This window comes from Pogona vitticeps, chromosome 1 (genome assembly GCF_051106095.1).
Source record: "Pogona vitticeps strain Pit_001003342236 chromosome 1, PviZW2.1, whole genome shotgun sequence".
NCBI lineage: Eukaryota > Metazoa > Chordata > Lepidosauria > Squamata > Agamidae > Pogona > Pogona vitticeps.
This window is the reverse complement of record NC_135783.1, coordinates 144618726-144641446: the sequence shown is the minus strand read 5'-3', so window position 1 is coordinate 144641446 and position 22721 is coordinate 144618726. Positions and strand designations below refer to the sequence as shown.

At 40.4% G+C, this 22721-nt stretch overlaps 1 long non-coding RNA gene across 1 annotated transcript in view; it reads right to left on the bottom strand.

The window, feature by feature from the left end:
* LOC144587861 (uncharacterized) overlaps window positions 1-20001 on the bottom strand; it is a 34817-nt gene extending 14816 nt beyond the window's left edge. The window contains exon 1 of the long non-coding RNA XR_013543121.1: window positions 19910-20001. This is a non-coding gene — a long non-coding RNA (uncharacterized LOC144587861). The remainder of the gene's footprint in view (window positions 1-19909) is intronic.
* Window positions 20002-22721: the final 2720 nt, after the last annotated feature.

Below are 22721 nucleotides of genomic sequence, written 5' to 3'. Positions count from 1 at the left end.
AAGGTATAGACCTTAAAAACAGATGCCAGGAGAGAGAGGTTTCCTTGTGGAGTCCTTATAGATTCCAGCAACCCCTTTCCCTTGGCTCTCGGTCTAGTCTCTCTTGGGTAATATATGCATTTTTTGTACTGTGGTGGTTGAAAAAGGCACAACTGGTGAGATTTTCCCTTCCTTCCATGTACTACATGGGAGACAACCAGTTTGAAGAGCTTGCTTGCTTGCTTATTTACCTACCTACGCTGTTTTCCCCAAAATAAGACGTAACCTGAAAATAAGCCCTAGTATGGTTTTTCAGGATGCTCGTAATATAAGCCCTACCCCCAAAATAAGCCCTAGTTAAGTGAAACCCCGCCAACCACCATTGTGCAGCAACCAAAAGATGACATGACTGTAAAATAAAACATCCTCTGAAAATAAGCCCTAATGCATTTTTGTAGCAAAAATTAATATAAGACCCTGTCTTATTTTAGGGGAAACACAGTACCTACCTTCCTTCCTTCCCCACTCAACTAGCAGCAAGGCTACTATTATTGGCAGCTAACAGAAGGACATACAACTAGATTATCATGGTCAACAGATAGCTTTCATAGTGGCTATTTTTGAGAATGATGGCATGGCTATAGGGCTTCACCCGTTCTCAGCTGGCCTTCCAGAAAGTCTTTTTGTTACAGATGCTACTGCTTCTGTACTTTGCTGTAGAACCATTCCCCTTCTACCCCCACCCTCCCAGGGACAGGTGATGTGTCTCACAGGACAGATTTGAACCAAAGAGATCTGTCGCTTATACTGACGGATGATCCATATCTGAAGAGATGAGAGAAAGTGGTTGTAACAACAGTTTAAGAGGATGGACCTATTCCATATTTAGAGAGTGTTCTGACATCTTTATGTGCATCACACATTTGGAAGGGAGCTCAAAGATAATTTAGCCCAGATTCCTGCCAGTACAGCTCTGTCATTCCTGACAGATGGGTATCTAGCCTTTGCTTTAGAACTTCAGACAAATGTGAGTCTACTGTGTTAAGTGGTGGTCTGTTTAACTGTTGAATAACTTGAATTCTTCTTGGTGTAGGTGAAATCCAGCTCGTTTACTTTGAATTTGAACACATGATTTACCCTGCAGAAAAACAGAAAAAATGCTCCATACCCTGCAGAAAAACAGAAAAAATGCTCCATCATATATATGTATGCCACCAATTAAAACATTTGAAGATGAATATTGCCTCCTAATCATTTTGTCTGCAGGCTAAACACGCTCAACTCCTTTAGTCTGTCCTCATAGGATCTGTTGAGCTGTATCTAATTGCTAGTTCCAGAGTGCCAATCCCAAGTAGAGCACTGAATCAATGGGACTTACATAAGCATTGACATAACAAGTTTGCTTTATTCAATGGGTCGACTCTAGTCAACAGCAATTGTATTCAGGTCATTAATCTAAGGTGGCTATACTTGGTTTCATCTTCTGTATTTATAACTACATTTTGAGTTAACTTTCTGTAAAAGGTCTTGTACAGCACAAACTGCAGAGTTTATTAGATTTGGATTCTTTTCCTTCTAAAACAATCTCCATATTAATCATGAGCTCTTTTCACAGGGAAGTGTTGTTTATTCAGTTTTATTAGCAGTGGACCAAAAGACATATTAAATGAGCTTGAACCTGACAAGCATGGCCAGATGTGAAAGATGAGAGGGCTCCTGCATTTTTGATAGAAAAGACTTTCTGCACAGAAGTTACATCCGTTTTTGCATCTCCAAACTCCCCCAAGTCTGGAGGGATCTAATTTTCATGTGTTGTGTCTATTACTGGCTGTCACCGAGGAAGATGTTTTTTTTTGCTTCAGTTGGTTGCTAGGGATGTACTGTACATGAAGAAACAAAATTGTTTTTCTTTCCCTTTATTTCTTTTTCGTTTTCTTTTTATTTTTTTTTCCGTTTTCTTTCAGTTTTGTGTTTTTAGCTCACCAGTGCTTTTGTTTAACAGAAAGAGGAAAGCCTCTTTTGGACTATTTTGTTTTAGGCTTTCCATTTGTGCTTCCTGCCTCTAGTCCAAATTCAGCCGTACCGAATGGTTAGAAGCTACTCCAGCAAAACAACAACAACAACAAACCCCCACCCAGAGAGGCAAGCCAACAGAGAATCAATCTGTTCCAAAAACAGGCAACAATACATGAGAAAGAACATCATCAAACTGCTAGATAGCCAAGTGGTTTAGGTCTCTGGTTGCAGAGCTGGAAATTTGAGTTTGATTCCCCACTGTGACCCTTTGAGAGTGTCTGAACTTCATAATCCACAAAGTCTCCTCCTCTGCAGTTCTGAGATTATTATTATTGTCAGGCCCATGCCAAAAATACCTCACTCACCCATCAACAAATTCAAAAACCAATAAAACCTCCCAAAATTAGAGAAGAGAAAGCAACAGGATGAGTTCATTGCCACCTACCCAGCACAACAGAGAGACTCTGGGCCTATGCAGTGATTGGTTGCCTCAAACAGAGCAAAGCAACAAGCAAAACAAAAAAAAAACATTTCTGAAACTCCCTACCAAAGAATGCTCCTTCAACAAAATAAATACACAGGAAATTAACCAAATAACAAATTCTTTTTAAAAAACCAGTCAAACAGGAAAAGCTGTCACTTCTTCCCACATAGGAGAAAATATAGCAAAATGAAACACACACACTGAGCCCCCTCTACTCTCAAAAAAACAAAACAAAAAACCCAAGGAAAACAAGCAAGCAAATAAGGACAAAAAATTCAATCAAACAGAAAAGGCCCCCAGTCAAAACTACCAGAATTCCCCTTTGAGTCCTGTTTCCCTGAAAATAAGACCTAACCTGAAAATAAGCCTTAGTATGATATAAGGCCTACCCCCAAAATAAGCCCCAGTTAAGTGAAACCTCACCCTCCACCATTGTGCAGCAACCAGAAGAAGATGACATGACCGTATTTGAATAAATGTAGATTGTTGTACATGAAAAAATAAATAAAGCATCCCCTGAAAATAAGCCCTGATGCATTTTTAAGAGCAAAAATTAGTATAAGACCCTGTCTTATTTTCAGGGAAACAGGGTACGTAGCACCAGACAAACAGTTCAAGGTGGAGGAAACTAGGATGGATCTGAGCTACGCACAGAGGAATTCTATCAACAAGAAATGACTGTGAAGCAAATTGCACTTCTCTTCACTGGGTTCTAACAAATTCAGGGTTTTTATAGGTGATTGCTCCACCCTTTTGGATGCTGTAAGTTGCTGCCGACAGCAGCACTTGTGAAGCTACTAGATGAAAAAAAATGTAAGTAATTTGTCAGATGTTGGGTGAAAGAAAGTTTAAATGAAACAGGAAGCCCAAAAGACCACAAACAAGTGTGTGGCCCTCTTTCATTAATGTGAATAATTTGTGTTTTAGAGGGTCTATTTCAGGGAATTAATGAAAGGACAGAAAAATGAAAGAAAGAACCTCTTACACGTATTTTTCTTTCGTGTAAACACTCCAGAAGTGACTTACTTACTTTACAGAATATCTTGTAATGTTGAATGATGAAGAGTACAATACATGGTGCACTGAAATCTGTGAGATGTATTGAATGTAAATTGCAGCCTAACAGAGAGAAATCATAACAAAGGTAGAAATTTGCCATCCATTCCCCTCATTATCAAGTCCTCTTCAATGATATTCAATGTGTATTTTTCTCAAGGCTATGTTTGTTTGTTTAATTATTTATTTGTTTATTCATTAATTAGCTATAACTATTTATATTGACTCAGTAGGCCTTATGCGTGGGAGTATTTTAGACTCAGGATGAAGTTGGGATTGAATGAGAAGATGGAGATTTCTAGAGGAAAGGAGAGTGAAGGGAAAAGCATGAATAAGTGATAGATCGTTTAAAAACTGTTTACAAAGAAAAAGTCACAAAAACTGCTTGGAAATTGAGGCAAGCCAAAAAGGGTTTAGACAGACTTTTGGGAAGTAGCACTACTAAATAGCACAGTTACAAACTGATAAAGAAAAGTTAGTAACATAGAAAAGCATAGGGAAGGAGAAATTTGCTATGGCAAGTAGCAAAGAAAGACTGAATGGAACAAACAAACCAGATATCATTACAATAAAAGTACAGTTATGATGATATGATCATCTCATAAATGCCACCATGCCATCCAAAACAGAATACAATACTATCCTTGACTTCAGCTGTAAACTCAGACTCTGCAATGTGTTGCCCTAGGCCAAAAACCTGTTTTGCCTATGGGGAAAGCGGGTTGTAATTGCTAGCAACATGGAATTGTTGGGCATATATATTTCACATGGAAGACCCAGTGGTAATTGACCACGTGGACACAACTGAGTCTATATAAGCGGCTGTAAAATTCAAGGCAGCTCTATGGATTTCCATAAAGGTGATTTGGACTTTATTTATTTGACAATTTCCTGGAAGTAAGCCATGTTTAATACAGTGAAGTTGCTTTCTGAGTAAACCTTTTACAGTTTGGGAGGTGGGGTCGTAACCCTTTTTGTTTTCTAAAAAATGAAGTTTACCATTTATATTGAGTAGAGAAAAACTGGCAGTATTGTTAAGATATGTATCAGTGGGTTGGGTACCTGGTTCTGGAAACGGATCAGGAGTTTGATATCCCACTGTGTTTTGTAAAAAGTTCTTCATCGTCTTCGTGAATCACAGATATGGGTTCTTTCCATGCATGCGTGAAACTCCTCAGAACATTCTAGAGCTTAAACCAGGGGTCTCAAACATGCTGCCCGGGGGCCATTTGAGGCCCGCCGGATGATAGTTTGTGGCCCCCGCCTTGCCTGACCCCCCGAAGTGCCCATTCATCCGCTGCTGTCAAGAGTAAAAAAAAAGCCTCGCCTTGCTCGCCGGCTGTCTCCCAAAACAGCGCCTCTTGCGCCCTCCATCCGGTAAGTTTAGATATCTTCATAGACATTGTCTGCTGCCTCCTGAGTTGTGTGACTCTGCATGCAACAGATAATGTGTAGTGATCTCTTAACGAGTCAAAAATTGTTTAACTTGAGTTTGTTGTTCAGTTCATTTCCTGTGCATTTATTTTGTTAAAGGAACATATTTTGGTAAGTTTTAGAACTGTTTTTTTGTTTTTGTTCGTTGCTTTGCTTTGTGTGAGGCTTTACAAGAAAGAAGGTGAAAAACAGGGCTGGGAAGAAGAGAGAGAGAACCTCAGAATTGAAGTGAAACAAGGAACTAATTCTAAGTTCTAAAAGAATTTTTAGGAAGATTCACGAAGAGAAGTGGTGGACAAATGATGATAAGAAGACGATGAAACAATGAAACTGGTAGGTGATTCTTTTTTACACATAAAGCTCTAGTAATGATCCCAGAAACTTCCTCAATGTGTCTGCATTGTTGTGATAGTGGGTGGGAGATCACATTGTTCAGTCACAGTGTCTGCATATTCAGGGTCTTAAGATTAAATGTACAGACATACCAGGTGATGTGATTTCAGGTCGCACCTGGGACTGCTGGGAAACAAGAACAGAGTGGAATTTTTTGAGCCCCCATTTTTGAAATTCTAAAATCCAGGTGTTTCTCAAAAATATAATTAACCAAGATGAAGCACATGGACATTTTTATTGGTAAAAACAGAAAAACTAGGCTGAAGTTGTATTAATAACATAGGAGATCATTTTAGATGCTCTAAGGTTTTTTTTTAAAAAAAAACAATTCAAGCCAAATTGGGTAGCATTACAGAGTAGCTGGGTGGGGCTAAACCCTGAGGGAAAACTGAAGTGGTCATTAGAAAATTATCTTCTTCCAGTGGAGGATCCTTCTGTTGAACAAATAAATTTGGATTTTCAAAGTTGGACTAAAAACAAAGGTAAATGTGTTTATTATGAGTCGGGAACACATTCAAATCCATGTTACTGTAATACAGCAAGTGCTGAAGACTTCTGGAAATTGCAGTCCAAGAGGATCTGGGGACCCCAGTTTGAGAATCGCTAGTCTAATGAAAGTGTTACATTAATATATTTTGCAATTTTTTTTGTGACTGACACTACTACCTCAGGTTTCCAAGAAAAACTACCTCAGGTTTCCAAGAAAAACTACCTCAGGTTTCCAAGAAAAAGGGGCTAGAAGAGTTGTCATATGAGGAAAAAGTATTTTCATGGATTTTCAACCTTATAATACAGCGACTAAGAGAAGGACGTGACAGAAGTGTATATAAAATGATGCTCATGGTAGGAATAATGGAAAGGGAGGAGTTTTTCTTCCTGTCTCATAAAGCTAAAGCGTAGGGACATCAACTGAAACTGATGCAGGATAAAGAAAACATCTCCACACAGCTCTTACTGTGTTCTTTTGGTTTTAGAAAGCATCAGAATGACAGGTTAACGAACTTTAGCAATAGGTTCAGCAGAATGTCTTATTTTAAAAGGCCATGTTTCCATCTTTTTCCTGGAAGGCATTTAGAAACAAGTCTGATGGAGCTCCTTGGAGAGTGAGTTCCGCTTGAAGGAGGCCGCCATTTGCATTGTTTGACATGCTAGCACATTGGTTCCCAATCTTGGATCCTCAGATGTTCGTGGACTACAACTCCCAGAAATCTCGACCAACTCTACTAGTGGTGAAGGCTTTTGGGAGTTTTAGCCCAGGAACATCTGGGGACCCAAGGTTGGGAATCACTGTGCCAGATTAATCCTATATATCGGCGTTAGTGACTTCCATGTGGATGTGCAATCTTTTCCACATCTGGCGTGATGGCATCTCTTGTCTGGAAGAACACTGTCCAAGCTAAACTTAGGTGCTTCATCCTGGTTTCTAAACAGCACAAGAAATAGGGATTTCTGAGATACTGTATGGCATTCCTGAGATACTGATGGACAAAGATAAAAAAAAGTTCTTCACCATGGCTATCAGAAGCCGCACCAGCTTTTTTTTAAAAACTGGATCAGTTTCTTTGAAATGTGCTTTTCTTTACGAAAGTGGGGGCCTCTAGTATCTTATGGTTGCATGGAAGTCCGTGCTAAAAGCCAGATTCTTCCACTTGCAGTGTGATTGCAGGTTAATCACCTGTCAGAAAAAGACCCAGCTGAGACATCCAAAGGTTTCAGGGGCTCAGAACAAGGGCTAATAGATTACAAAGCTGCAATAGTAAAACACATTAGGAGGGATAAGAGCACACGAGGGAGAAAGCTGAGGACGTCTGCACGGGTATGCAGAAGCCTGCCTGTATCCTCTGTTGCGCAAGTGTGAGGCTTGAGTGAAGCTTGTTGAAAATAAGGAGCTTGTTGAAGATAAGGAGCTCCCTCTTTTGAGGGAGAGGAACACAGCTGATCCTTTCAAGGGGCAGAAGAACTCTACTTGATCTCATGGGTGTGTGTATGTGTGTATCTGTAGTTCATGAAGTAACTTGCCTCTTAGAAATTATTCCTATTCATGTTGCACCGATCGGACGACTTCCCCAATTGTCTTGTCACTTATCAAATGTTCAGAAATGAGCACATGGCTGGGGAGTCAGGGAGGAATTTCTACCATCTCTAGTTGCATTTCCTGAAGGAAGCCTTCTTCAGCTGAATCTCACTTCTAAGCGGTCAAGTCCCTAGTGCTAATTCTCCCCGGATCTGGTGCCCTCCAGATGTGCTGGTCTTCAGCTCCTATAATGTACAGACAACATGGTCATTGAATGCATTAAAGAATTGCCAACATTCCTTATTTTTTATTTATTTTACAATTCTGTCCCATTTTTCTGGCCTAAGAAGCTCCAGGCGGCTTAGTGGAGCAGGTAGTATGGTTGGCAAGGCACAGAGCTGATTTCCTCCCTGCTTAGCTCCCTAAGACCAGTGGCTAGTCCATCTATGTGCCTCCTGTGAGTCTGACCCCCTCACCCTACCATTTGGTGCAGGAGGCTTGTACAAATTGCCCTTCTCTCTGCATTCATTGTTTTCCCACGCAGCTCTATTTTCCCCCAGTGTGCTGGCATGCGCTTGATTTATTCTGCCTGCGAATGCCGTTCCTTACTGCTCCAACTGTGCTCGCTTTCTCTGGTGTCCCAATCAAAGGCTAACATCTTCTTCCCTTCAGCTATATGAGGTCCTCGCTAATCCCCTATAGATCGCTGGGATAAAGAAAAGTATTTTGCCATTCTCTACATGTCACAAAGTGCTGTCTATCTCCTGTTATTCCAATAGTTTTAAATTGTTCTGGCCTCTCAAGATCATGGTGCAACTTGAGGTGCTTACAGGGCTTTCAGCTGCTGCCATTAAGTACTTTCAACTCTTTTCTCCCTGTCTGGGTGAAGTTTATCTCATTAGACAATTCTCTCTCTGAGCCTTGTAAGGGAAACCGTGGTGAACTCACAGAGCTTTGTAATAGTTTTCATATTTGGTATTTATGAGTTAAGATCATACACCCCTGTACTCTCAGAGCTGAATAGAACTAGAGATTTTCCCCCCTGCGTGCAGGATTACTAGGTGCTTCATATTATGCTTTCCTATCCCGTGTAGGCTAATAATATCTTCAGGATGATTTGGAAACAATAGTCAAAGTTATGTTGCTTAGTGCAGTAAATCGTGTTGCAGAGTTTTGAAATGTTTGTGGTTAACTTTCCTCAGCTGTGCAGGAGAAGTGCAGGGATTTACAGAGTATAATAGCTACCAGTTCCCAGATAATCCACCCCTCTCTCATTTACTGGCACTTGCAATGACTCACTCTGAGACATTACTAATATAAAGAATAAAACATTCCATTTTCTTACAATTGTGAATATTTTAACAACTAACATGACTGCTTTTAACAACTCTGCTTCAATATACAGTGGTGCCTCGCTTAGTGATCGCTCCGTTGAACGACAAAATCGCTTAGCGACGCTGTTTTTGCTAGCGCAAAAGCGATCACTTTGCGATGTTTCCTATGGGGAAAATTCGCTTTGCAATGATTGTGGGGAAGCAATCATCGCAAAGCCCCCATTTTCGGCCAGCTGATTGGTGGTTCCAAAATGGCTGCTGGGGAAAAAAAATGGCCGCCTGCTGTTTTGCCTCGCTTTAGAGGCACCGAAAATGGCTGCCGCAATGGAGGATTTTCACTTAAGGTTAGTTTGGAAGCCCATAGGAACGCATTAAATGCATTTTAATGCGTTTCTATGGGTTTTTAAAAATCGCTTAGTGATGTTATCACTTTGCAGCGATTTTTGCTGCATGGATTAACATCGCTAAGCGAGGCACCATTGTACTTTATCAGATATTTTCTATCAAGGAGCATCAATGGACATTTTACAGAAGAAAAAAAGAACTCTTAGGAGAGAGGCGGGACTCTCCTTACATGGAAACAACTATAGGTTCATGCAGGCCAGACTGACAGTTACTCTAGCCTAGAAAGATCCCTCCCAGTGAAACAAGCTAGATGTCAGCATCCAAGGTTGCAATAAACTACAGTACAACAAATCCCACTAGGGTAGACCTATTCAATCAATAATGAGTCAATGCCTTTGTAAGATCTGTTGATTCAAATGGGCCCACTCTAGTAGCTACTTACTTTAGCATAGTGTAGACCCATTTGAATCAATGGAACATAAGGAGAAGTTGGCTCACTAGGTCCCCATTGATTCAATGAGCTTACTGTAGTGCAATTTATTACACTAAGCTGCAGTATTTTGACCATTATATTTGTAACATATGAGGCCACCTATTTTAGAACTGAATATGGCTCTGAGTGCACAAAAGATGCAGATTCTCCTAACTGATAATGAGAGAAATCTCCAGCCTGCCAAGGGCACTGTGGGACGTTAGAGTAACCTCTTCACTTAAATCACAGCATGGCACCTGTCTTCACTCATCTTTCCTTTTCCAAAGGAAATCGAGTTCTCCGCACACACATCTCAGTGTAATGTAAATTGCTTTTCCTCTTGTCACTAAATGGCAAGGTCATTTGTGAAGAATGGCACACGATGGCTTAAAGTCTCTGGCCTACCTTGCAACATGGTTTGAGCCAGAGAGATAAGAATAAAATGTACACTATTTGCATCCGTGTTAGACAGCGTGGTGGCTGAAATCCAGTACTAAGTAGCAACTAGAGTAGGCCCATTGATTCAGTGGGTACATGGTGAGTCAACATCTCTGTACATTCCAGTGATTCAATGGGCCTACTCTAGTTGTGATTTACTACTGAATTTCAGGCCATATTGCAGAACTGTGTCCAGTTTCATGTACTTCCTCCAGTCAAACTGACCCAAATAGTTCAGCGTTTTTCATTTTCAGAAGAATTAAGCAGGAAGCGTCTTGCAGATTTGTTTTTAACTACATTGATTTCTCCTCAGAATTTTACTGACAGCATTCCTCTGCCATTTTAAAAAAAAATGCCACCTTTCCATCCTTGACTGGGATAAGATATATCCAGCCTGCTAGATGAGACGAAGTGGCTATTTTCTCCACACATTCAACACAAACCAGCTAAGATCTAAAGTAGACATGACATTAAATATAAGAGATACCTTTTTAATAAAATAAATAAATTGCAAATAGCAGTTCTCTTGCTGCAGTCCTGACGGCAATAGCTGCCTTGAAGTTGGTATTTGCATTGAGGGAAAAAGCAAACAGCGAATGTAGAGGTGCTGTTATGGCTGCAGCAGGGGAGGAAGGGGTTAAACCTTAGCTTTCTCTCTACCTGCTGAAATATGAAATTCTGTCAGGACGTTTTAAGATCATAAGAACAAAAATAATTTTAAAAATTACAAATTGTACAGACATGTAAATCAGCTCGAAGGGAATGAAGATGTTGGCATATCTGAATGCTGACATTTTGATATAAGGTTTAGAGCAAAAAAAGAAAGAGAAAAAAAAGAGGGGGGGGAGACCTAAAGCAAAAGCAATGACTTAAAGTGAATTGCTGCCTGTCTCTCACAGAGTATTATTAAAATCAAATATGAGTTAGCTTTATTCACATTTTAAGCTCAATTGGATCTTATGCCCTGTTATCTCTGCCCTTTTTGCCCTGTTCTTAGTTGGCTGTTTATTGTCAATAGCCGTTTGCAAGTCAGTAAGAATCAGGATTAGACTTTGCACCTGCATCATCTCCCTATCACTTGGGGGAAAAAGAATGATAGCTTTGATTAAAAAAATGGATTGAGACGAAGGCTGTTAGCATTACTGATGTTGAAATAAATGGGAAGAAATTTTTGAGAGAGCAATGGGAAGAAATTTTTGAGAGAGCAAACAGAGGTCTACACTGTTAATAATGAAACTAGCCCAAAGAAACTGAGGATCAACGGCAGAGACTCAGATACGACCTAGGTTGAAAAGTCCAGATTCTGGAAATTTTTGGTTTAGAAATGCTGACTGAATAAGGGATAACCGTAATTTTAAATAGTCCATTGAAAAGTTCACTATGTCCAAAGACCCTTTTCAAGGTGACTGTTATTTGGAAGCTCATGAGAATTGAGTATGTAAATTGGAGGATCAGTAGCATGCTGAGATATTTCAAGATGAGAACCCCCTGTCCTCATCTTGTTGTCCTTCTTCCATGGAACAAACCATTTCAAAAAGATGCCTGTTATTACTCACAAACATACTTTTCAAGAATGCAAGATGGTTTTTGAAATCTGTTTGCAAGTGGGTTTTTTTCCAACACTGAGAATGGTTGAATTTATCAAATTTAGTTTGCTCATTCTTATTTCTCAGTTGCTAAATTTGTCCTCTTCTGGTATTGCATCAAATAGCAAATATTTTAATCCACATGAAAGCTGGCAATGCATTTTTGTATGTATTTTGAAGATTTCTCTATGCTCCTTTCTAAATGTATGCATTTTTATAGGTGGTTATTTATAATTGAACAAAATGTTTTGTATCCACTTTCCTAAATCTACACTTTTGTGTGCACTTTTTCAGATGTACACATTTTTTGCAGTTATTTTGTTTTATTTTAAAAACTGTATCGCAATCTTTAGAACGGAATGCATTTCAATGCTTATGTTTGCAGTTTCTGTTCAGGTTCTGGACGTGTGAAGCTGGAATGTATACACTGAGCCTGGAAAACATGTATATAAATGCCCTCAATATTCCTATCCCTGAAATGAGTTCTAATCAGCCTGTTGAGCTGAGGGCATAAAGCAGGGTTGATGCTAGAAAGCAGCAAAGTTGGCTGTGCCAGACTACTAAATCCTGGAGAATCCCATTGCCCTAGCCTTTTACTTTTGCACAGTCTATCCGAGATAACCAAATGCAGTCTAAGAGTCTCAGACCATGTGGTGATGTGTGCTTGTGTTGCACTGAGTATGCTGCACCCAGGGGCCGGTAACATCCTGCATTTATGAACCAGACATAAGGCTGTTTGTAGGATGTCCCTGAATTTGTTTGGAAAGCTGGGTTATTGGTAAGAGGGCAGGATATGAGTGGGTGCATTTGTTATCATGCAGATCAACATTATTTCACTTTGTCGAATGCCATCTTTGTAACATGGCACTACGCAGAATAAGGATTTCTGTGCTTAAAAATAATAACTACATGCTGTCAAGATAATTCGGACTTATAGTGACTCTTTCCAGGGTTTTCTAGCCATAGAGTACTCAGACGTGATGTGCCATTCCCATCTGGGATGCTGTGGGATTGTGCAGCTGGTCAAAGGCTACATAGGCTGTTTCCACTCCTGGGAGGCACAGTGGGGAATGAAACTCCTAGTTCCTGGCTCTCCTAGCTGCTCAGAGTGGTCAATTTGACCAGATGAGCGGGATATAAATAAAATAAAATAAATACAGCCAGGCTCCTATCACAGTGAGAAAGCAATTTAAAAATTGCTTTGTCTGAGGAAGTGGACTTGTCCAAGATAATTCACATTAAAATATAGTTAGTCTTTTAAGGTGGCACAACATTTTTGTCTTTTTTTTGTTTTTGTTTTTTTGGACAAGTCAAAAAAATAAAGTCCCTTCTTCAAGAAGCTTACAATTGAAATGTTGAAAAGGAGTCAGACTGTCCAGTCAGAAAAGGGTACAAAAAGGGTGAGAAACAGGTAGCAAGGGATAAGTGTTACCAAAACAGGGATTACGCAGTGGCAGCCTATGAGAAAAATACTTAATATATCTAAAATTCGTGTATCTGAAAAATATTAACAACATGACAGGTAATCACTATAAATCTTAATTACTGCAATAATGAACTAGCTTGACTGCCTTATGTTCTTAACAAATGACTTAGAGCGATACAGACCTTTAAAAGCCTTGTGTTGTGTTACCAATATTTTCCCTGTATGTGAAGCTGAGGTAAATGATCAACTGGCATTTTCAGTTGTTTTCATCCCCACCATAGCTAGGACTGCATCCCTAATTAGATGGATGCACTCCCAATTTAATGTATAGTGAGTGCATAACAATTTGATATATATATATATATATTAAATTATTTCAATCACAGTTAAAGGCATAGATATCAAACAGAGGAATCAACCTTTTAATGAGGTGCAAGAAGATTGCGTATTATCCAATATTCCACTGGCCATATTAAAATGAGAAACGGTTACTTTGGATGTGGCTTTAAGGTATCAGAAAATTGTATCTTTTCCATTTTTCCTTGGTTTTTTTTTAATGCCTAAGAAAGGTTGAAATTGAGAATTATCTTTGACTTGATCAAGGACAGAAATGTAAATCTTTGCTGAAGGTGAGAATTCAGATCAACAAACACTCACAGTGAGAAAAGCATTCAAGAGATAAATAGAATTTATCTGACAGTGCCAAGTTGCAACTAAAATCTAAAGTGATGCAGTGAACAATGTTTAACAAGATTTCTGTGACTCCTGTTGCCTTTATAATCTGCCTGGTCTTTTGAAAATGTCTCCTATATAAATGTTTAGCCCAGCTGTCTAGCAAGATTAAGAGCTTTACTTCTGCCACACTCCCCCGACAGATCCGAAGAGGCTCTTCACAAAGCAACCGTCATAGGTTTCCATGAAGTAGCAATAGCAACTGAACCACTTGCTCCGGAATAGCCCCCAGTGCTGAAACAATTACTTGTTTGAGGGCTGGCACTTAAAGGCACGAGGCACTGAGCTCAGCTTTCAGGCAAATATCCATTGACATGAACGAAGGTCGTGCTGGAGGAGTACTTCATAGATTATGGTATGTCACTGTGTTTTGATATCGTTTTGAAGGTCATGCATATACATGCTGCCCTCTTAATGAGGCGTAACTATACAAGGTTGCCTTTTGTATCTTTTATATTTCAATCTTCAAGAATATGAAATCTTAGAGTGCTGCATGTTCAGGGCTAGATTTGCACATGCTGTAAGCCATTTGAGTGAGCTCTTGTAAATCAGTTGTATGGGTAGAGACAGATCCTGAAGCTGAGGCTCCAATACTTTGGCCATCTCATGAGAACAGAAGACTCCCTGGAAAAGACCCTGATGTTGGGAAAGTGTGAAGGCAAGAGGAGAAGGGGACGACAGAGGACGAGATGGCTGGACAGTGTCATTGAAGCTACCAGCATGAATTTGACCCAACTCCGGGAGGCAGTGGAAGACAGGAGGGCCTGGTGTGCTCTGGTCCATGGGGTCACAGAGAGTCGGACACGACTTAACGACTAAGCCACAATGGGTAGAGATCCCAATGGCAAGCTGTTTAGGTTATATAGTTTGCCTATGTTTCTATCAGCCCAAAGAGGACTAGTGGGGGCTTGTAGTCAGAACTTCTGATGAAATGTGGGGAAGCCAAGATTGAATTCCCACTCAGCCATGAGGCTCATGGTGCAACTTGAGTCTAATCACTCTCTCTTTACCTAACTTGATTTTTGTCCTTCATAGAGTCCTCATGCTTCATCATGGCTTGTAGATGATGCTGTACTCTTGAAAGCTATGCCAATGAAGTGCAAACTGTAGTAGGGTTTTATACGATAGTAAGGAAGAGTCTGGGAATCTCCCGAGGTTTGGGAAATGCCCATCCCCACCCCTGGAACTTTGAATTCCAGACCTATAGTCAATCCTGTGATTTCCACCTTATTTTTTTTTCCTTATGGAAGGATGAGTTGTTTTTTTTTTTAAAAAAAAAATCTGGAAAATCCCTGTTGTGCCTCCTGCTGGCCATGAATGAATGAATGAATGAATGAATGAATGAATGAATGAATGAATGAATGAATGAATGAATATGAGTTTGGGTGGTACGGGGGCAGGGATACTTTGGAGCCCCTCAAAACATTGTAAAATTGCCCTCTTTCCCCTAGTGAGTCCCATTTGCTAAAAAAATGTTTTTGGGGTTGCTGGAAGGCTGCATCAAAATATAAACATAATAAAATGTTTTGTATGAAGAGCAATAGTTTATTAGAAAGTACATGCAGTATTTAGGTTGATTTTCCTGCTCAAAACAAGCAAGATGAGGAGCACAAGGTGAAGATCACTACAAGGACATTTTCCAACTTGTGGTTGCTAGAAGATGGTGTCGAAAGTAGAAGAGATAATTGTGAACATTGTCAACTTGTACAAAGCCAAGACATTCTTCATTTGCCGTTGAAACCCCCTTATGTTTTTTGCCTTGTCCCATGTATAGTGGGAACCAATAGCTCATTTTGATTCTATGCTCTGGAATTCAGTAAATACACATTCATGTGTTTGAAAGCCTTGGAGCTAAAGCACAGTGCCCCTGAGCCATCAGCACTTCTGGGGTTAATGTCTCCCAAATACTCCTTCCAGTAAATTACTGCTCATATATACCATCCAAACTCAATTTCCTTCTTTCAAGGTTCCAGTAATGAAATCGCCCAGCGATTGCACTACTGAAGTTTCCTTTGAATCTGAAATTGTATGATTGAACTCTTGAACTGATGTCCACCTCTCAAATTCTTGCTGGTCAGAATCTAGAAGAGTTGCTTTGATGATGGCTGTTTTGCAAAGCTTCCCCCCCTCACCTTTTTAATTTTAGGTGTTCATCTGTATTTATTTCTGCTCCCTCTCCTTCTTCACCCTTCCTGCCACCTTATGAACCACAAAGGAGCTGATTTTCTTTGAGGATGGCACTTCTCATTTACAGAGCTCCTTTCATTGTGACTTAAAGACTTTGTATAACCAGGAAACCTCAGAAAGCTGCAGAAAGTCTCCCCTTTGATATCTGCAGTTCTATTGCGAGGTGACTGGAGCCTTAATTTCCCTCCATGTCTTTACATAGCTGAGCAAAGACAAGGACTGCTAATGTAAATGATGGCATCTGTGGCTGTGTGGGTGGAGAAGCATGTGAGGTAACACAACCCTGCACTGCCACAATAGCTGCTCAGAGCTGAGGAAAATCTGTGCCCCAACAGCACTGGCAAACAGGGCTGAGCTAGTCATTAGTTCTGCCTAATGACTTGTTACAACATTTTCCATCTGTTCATATGAGAGGTGGTATTTAATTAATTAATGAAAGTTTTTTATTCATTTCATAAACATGGCACCGTTCTGCCCAGGACTGACATCTAAAATGGCTTAGGAGGTAGTTAAAAACAGTGTCATTTAATCACAGTGACCAAAATCCTGTTGCTCAGTGTAGTAAACTGCACTAGAGTAGGCCCACTGAATCAATGGGGATTTGATATATCATACTCATAGGCATCCTTCAGTCTCGAGAGACTATGGTAACATGCTCTGTATGGAGAACTTGGAACAGCGTCTACTGTTTTGACGCTGTATGCAAAGCTGGAGTGTCCTCTCCAGAGCACGAAGCCTGGGTAAAATAATATGGAGGATAGGCTGTTACCCAAGCAGCAAATCCCCCCTCTCCATGTCGCTGAAATAGTCCAATGGAAAGGCAAGAGCCAATATAACTGGTTTCAGCGATGTCGCAGGAGTTGGCAGAATGACATGAACTGCCTCCGGGACTCCGGCATAGGTTTCATTGATTCAAATGTGCCTACTCTAACTGCAACTTTCTTTAGTTTAGAGTAGGCCCATTTGAATTAATGGAGCATACAGTGGAGGTGACCCACCAAATTGTCATTGATTCAGTGAGCCTACTCCCAGTGCACTACTCTAGTAATAGGATTTTGGCCATTAAGTTGCAAATACTAAAATAGAATTAAACCTGCTATAGTGTTAAATCATAACTAAAATTAAAATACTTTAAAACATCTCGATTAGAGCAGTAATAATACTTTATTTTTTTTTAAAAAGAAAAGAAGCATATCCAGTTAAACCCCTTTCCCATCGTTTCTTTGGTCCATCAGAACAGCCATTCTTAATCTTTTTTTTTTGCCATGGTCATGAACGCAATATTAAAGAAATATAGGCTGAATCAGGATTGTATAAGTTGCATAAAAGCCCTATAAGATGGTGTGTGAAGAATTGTATCTGACCTGTAGCCTCCTTCAAATGTGGCAGGGGCCTCTGTTGAGTATAGCTGCATTGTTGCAAACTTGACAGGAGTGTAAAATTTTAAGCATATGATAACATCGCTGATAAACAGACCCAAGTTTTATCAGTACAACGATTAATTGCCGCACCCCATGGAGTAGCAAGACTTCTCTCAGTCTCTCGAGAGGCTGAAAAGAGCGGGAAGATCACCTCAGGTATAAAAGGGGAAGTCCTCCTGGCTAACCGTCTCTTCTTTCTCAGGCTCCTGCCTGCCTGCCCTATTTCTAGTGTGAGTTTTACTGGTTGCCTTTTGGGGCCGGATAGGAATTTTTGACCTTCATCCTGATTGGATCTGGGATGGGGGGATTTTTCACCTATCCCACACTAGTAAGGGTTATTGACAATTGTAGGGTGAAATTTTGGTCGCACTGGCGGGTAGTGCGGAAAAACAGATATTTCTCGGTGAGTTCCAATTTTAACATCATGTAAGCTAACAGCGCATCGGACTTCCCAGGGCTGCGAATCGTGCGATTCAGCTCCTGGGCGGGAAAGATGCGCTGGGCCACTTCCGGACCAACAGTCATCGATTGAAGATGGCTCGAGGTCTAGGGGGTGTTTCAGTAGCAGCCTGCCGGGTTTCTGCTGTCATTAAGACCACAAGAACCTGGGCCCAGGGGACTCGCCAGTATGATGACGGATTTATCTGTTTCCGCACTACTGCAGACCCCCCTTTGCTAATTGATTGGCAAATATGCATTCAGAATGATTAATAAAGTGTGGCCCATGATTTAATCCATACTTATTTTGTCTCGCCTTTTTATTCCGGGGTTGGGGGGCAATGATTAACTGTGTGACATACTTCTGATGGCTGGTTTCTACTGGCTGATGCATTAGCCGGAGGATGGGCCAATGTGGGTGTTGCTGTTCCCTGTGTGTGTCACTGGAAGGAAACAGCTGAGGAAATGGAATTTAAATCAAAGAAAGGGGCTCATTCCCAACATCTGCTTTGGGTTTCAGAAGGATGAGACTATTTGTCTACCTCGGTTTGCATATCTGATAATTAAATCTCTAGAACTGACTCATAAGGAAAGTGACTAGTAAGAAAGCTGATCAAACACAAAATTATTCCCCCCAATTCTGCAATTCTTTGAAATTTGCAATATAGTTTTCAGCCTGAAGTGCAGTCAGAATCTGTAAATGAAGTGTCTTTTGTTTACTAACAAATAGATATAATTTTTTTTAAAAAAAACAATCTTTCTAACACACATTACTGCATAAAACTGGATGGCGCATGTTTATACACGAACTCACCTGAAACAGATAGAGATGAAACATTCTCTTGCATGCTGGTTCACAGAAAGAAGAAAAATAATAATAATGTTTGCAGTAAAGACGAACCCAGATTCACTTGGATCCTGTGTTGTGGCCAAAGTGGTGGCCCAGCCTCCCCCGCGGCTCTGTAATGGCGGCTGCTGCATGGCAGGCCATGAGGGAGCCCAGGAAAATGGCAGTGGGGTTAAGGGTTGCTTTGGCACCCAGGTATGGCTGGAGTGACTTGGGGGTAGGGCCGGCCGCACTCTGCCCCAGACAAAAGGGGGTACTCCCAGAGCAGGCCTTGGCAGCATTCACCCTCCCCAGCCACCCCATGCCTGGTACAGTTAAGAGTTGTTAAGAATGGATTATACCGACGTGTGGTTTGTTATTGCAACTCAATTTGTATCCATGTCACAGCTTTGCTGGCGGTTTGGGAGCATTGGGAATGGATCTGGGAGAATGATAGAGGGCAGGCGGGGTCCTGCCTGCTGCTGTCGCTGAACCCTCTCCCTTTGCCGGGGTAGGGGCAAGGACCAGAACTGCCTCAACTCGGGGGGGTACTTTCCCTTGGGTGAGAGGGAGCCATGGAGTGGCATACGCCCACCTGGTCTCTGAGGCTCTGTCACCCTGGGTTATTTCCTAGAGGGTTTTGGGAAGTGGAAGTTATATCAGTGATGGATCCAGATCTGACTCTGATGCTTAGCCATTGGAACGTTGGCTGGAATTCAATTAATAAAGTTGTGGCCTTTTACTTCCAGTTTAAAGTGTGCCATGTGTTTATTGCCTGGAGGAGGTATTGGGCTGGCTTAGCCAGGGGCCCACAAATGCAATAGTCTTGGGGTGACTGAAGAATTAGGATTTGTAAGAGGGGTCATCTTTTGCCCAGAGGCTGCTTATCAAAAAACACCCCTGGCTGCTAACTCTTAAGATGATTGAGGGTAGCTAGAAGAAATACAAAAACTGAAAAGTGTATGTTTGCAAAACACAAGGATGCTAGAAGTTATATCCAACACTTACCAAAGTGTTTTTGCCCCATGTAAGTTTTAGAGCCTTCCTTAGAGCTGAAAAATACTGTAAAATAACAGCTGACTAGGTACGCAAGGACTTTATTCTGTATTTCTTTAAATGAGTCGTTAAAAAGCTCTGTCTCAACGTTTCAGTGAAGCTTTCTTCAGGAGCTGAGCATAACACAAAGCCACACATTAGATATTGAATCATTCACATTTTCTTTTTTTAAAAAAATTATATATATACACCTGGCTTGGGACTCTCAACTTTATATAAATACATGCATTTATATTAAGCACATTAGGCATGATAAAATATCAAACACTTACCAAGCTTCTTTATATTCTCTGTACCTTTCTTTGGTCTATATCAGCTCCAAAACTAATTGAAAGTGTTCGAAGGTCCAGGCACTGGGAGAGAGGAGGCATTTGTACACAGCTGTGCAGGGTGGCGAGATAACCAGCCCAGCAGTGTTATCATAATAAAGGGAGAAAGTCTGTTTCTTCGTTTAACCCATGAGGTACTAGGGTGTTCAATTTCAGGATCCAGTCAATTTCCCTTTTTAGTAAAGACCTTTCACAGTTCCCAGGAACTCTGTCTATGGTCTAGAACACCAGATCTTTTATTGTATGGCTCATTTCTGTAAAATGGGGAACTAGAGGACTGCCTAGTCATTTATTTCTTAAATTACTGAGGTGTTCACCCATTCATACTTTAAGAGGTCTAGAGGTTTTTCCTATATACCGTTTATTACATAGGCACCTTACAGCTTAATTTATTCCCTTGGTATTACAGTTAGTGAAATCCTTCAGGGTGTGAACCTTTTTGTTCTGTGGATCTATAAATTCTGACATGTGCTTTGTATTACTGCAGTAAATACAGTGCCCACATGGATGATGTCCTCTGGGGGGGGCAATTAAAACACTGGAAATAAGTGATGGTGTAGTATCTTTGTACTCACTTCTAACCAATATATCTCTTAGATTCTTAGTCCTTTAAAAGGATACCTCTATTCCCTCTTCAAACCCCTCTAGATCTTCTTTCTACATCCTGAGACTTCGTTTCTCATTTATAATCTGGACTTCCGTGGATGTACCAGTTCCTTTTGTTTTGTTAGGTACACAAGGACACCTTAATTTTACATTACATGCTCTGTGGATTATTTTAACTTTACTTGCTAGAATAGTCTCTAGAAAATGCTTCAGTAAATATACTGTACCTCACTCTCTAGCCACCAATTCTTAGTAGAGGACCGCTGGATTTCTGCTACAACTGTGTTAACTGTGTCTGTGGTTTAAGTCTTCATATGGCAACGGAAGCATTATTCTGCATATCAAATGGGTTAAGGCTGAAGCTTTCAGCAAAAGATCTCTGATTACATAGGGGTATCCTGCAGCCAAGAACAGCAGAAGTTCTTCCTGTGGAAATACGAAAGCCAGCGGGTATCTGAGCATGTCTTGAGCAATAATCAGAATTTGCAGATATCTTTCGATTTAAAGAACAAAAGTAAAGAAGAACATGGCAGCCCTTATGTTAGCAAGGCTGGAAATTAGAAAACACATTGTCAGTGCAGTCCTATACACATCTCCTCAGATGTAAATCTTGCTGGAGGCATTTAAACACATCCTTTATTCTCCCTTTTCCTGTTCACTTTGTTGAGTTGATTTTGATGTGGCCATGACCTAGAATTGCAAATGTTTTGACTGCTTTTACCAGTATTCTGGCACATAGGTCAGAAAGCTTTTCCTAGGGATGCAAAATGTTTCACCCCTTTAAATTGGAAGACGTATTGTTACTAAAAGCAAAGGAATAGGGTGGGTTAAAAATGGGCAATAACCCTATAATAAATGAGGCCCGTTACTAGCATAATTTCTACCACACACAATGTCTGAGGCCGGTGTGTGTTAAATCTCTAGAAAAACCAGGAGCCCGTTGAGCACTGTTGTTGTTTGCCTTGCAGGTTTTGGATCCTTACCTTGTTTGCCTTTTTTCTTGGTTTTTGCTCACTGCCCCATTTTTTGATTAATTTTTGCTGCCCTCAGGTAGACAGCCTGTGCTAGCATGCCTCCTTGGGATTACATTTTCACACACACACCATGGGAGGTGGGGCACTGTTCCCCTAGTTTTTCTGGTGTTTTTTTTTGTCCCTTCCTTTCTTCTATTGTTTTTGTTTACCTGAGTTCCAGGCTTAAAGAAGGGAAAACAAGAGAAAGCATTAAGTGGTAGAGGGGAAAGAAATTTCTCCATATTCTGTTAGTTTTGGTTTGGAGTGGTTGATTGTATTTTTTGACTTTATTTCCTTGAATGCATTTCTTGTTTTTTGGTATGATGATGATGACGACTATTATTACTATTATTACTATTATTACTATTATTATTATTATTATTATTATTATTATTATTATTATTATTATTATTATTATTATTATTATTATTATTATTATTATTATTATTATTATTATTATTATTATTCCCCTCCCCTGTGTACTTGTACGTATGGAGCTTTCCCTGTTTGATTTTTTAAAAAAATATTATTTGGTTAATTTCCACAGGGGGATCCCTCCACTGGAAGGAAAGGACATTTATCCCCCGCTTGCCTCCAAATCTGCATCAGGCTCAATGCCTCGATGGTGGACAACATGGTTGTGACAAGTGATATGACCCAATGGAGTTGTGATGAAATTGGAAGAAAAAGAATTTTTATGAACCCATAGAGAACAAGTTCAGAATAATAGAATAGATCATGATGACTGAGTGATAGAAAAGGCTGAGCAATGTGCTGTGGAACACGTTGACTTTTCTCAGGTGAATCCACGAGGGAATTCCCTGATCTTCTCTGGGAATCCCATTCCTAGATGTGTTTGTACAGCAAGCTGATTGGCTGAACCAAGGGAAGGAGTCACAGTGGCCAACCCAAGGCATAGTGACCTCTGGGAAAACCAATTTGTGCCATGACAGAAGGAGTAGTCACTCTGCAGGATGCAAATGTGGGCCCAGATAAGCTAAATCCAACCAGTCAGTAAAAGTGACGATTCAATACAACAAACCCAGATTTGTTTGGGAAGACAAATTTGAGGAACATAAGCTACTCACAAATGGAAGAGGAGGCAGGGCTGTCTCTGATTTCAGTTATTCCTGCAT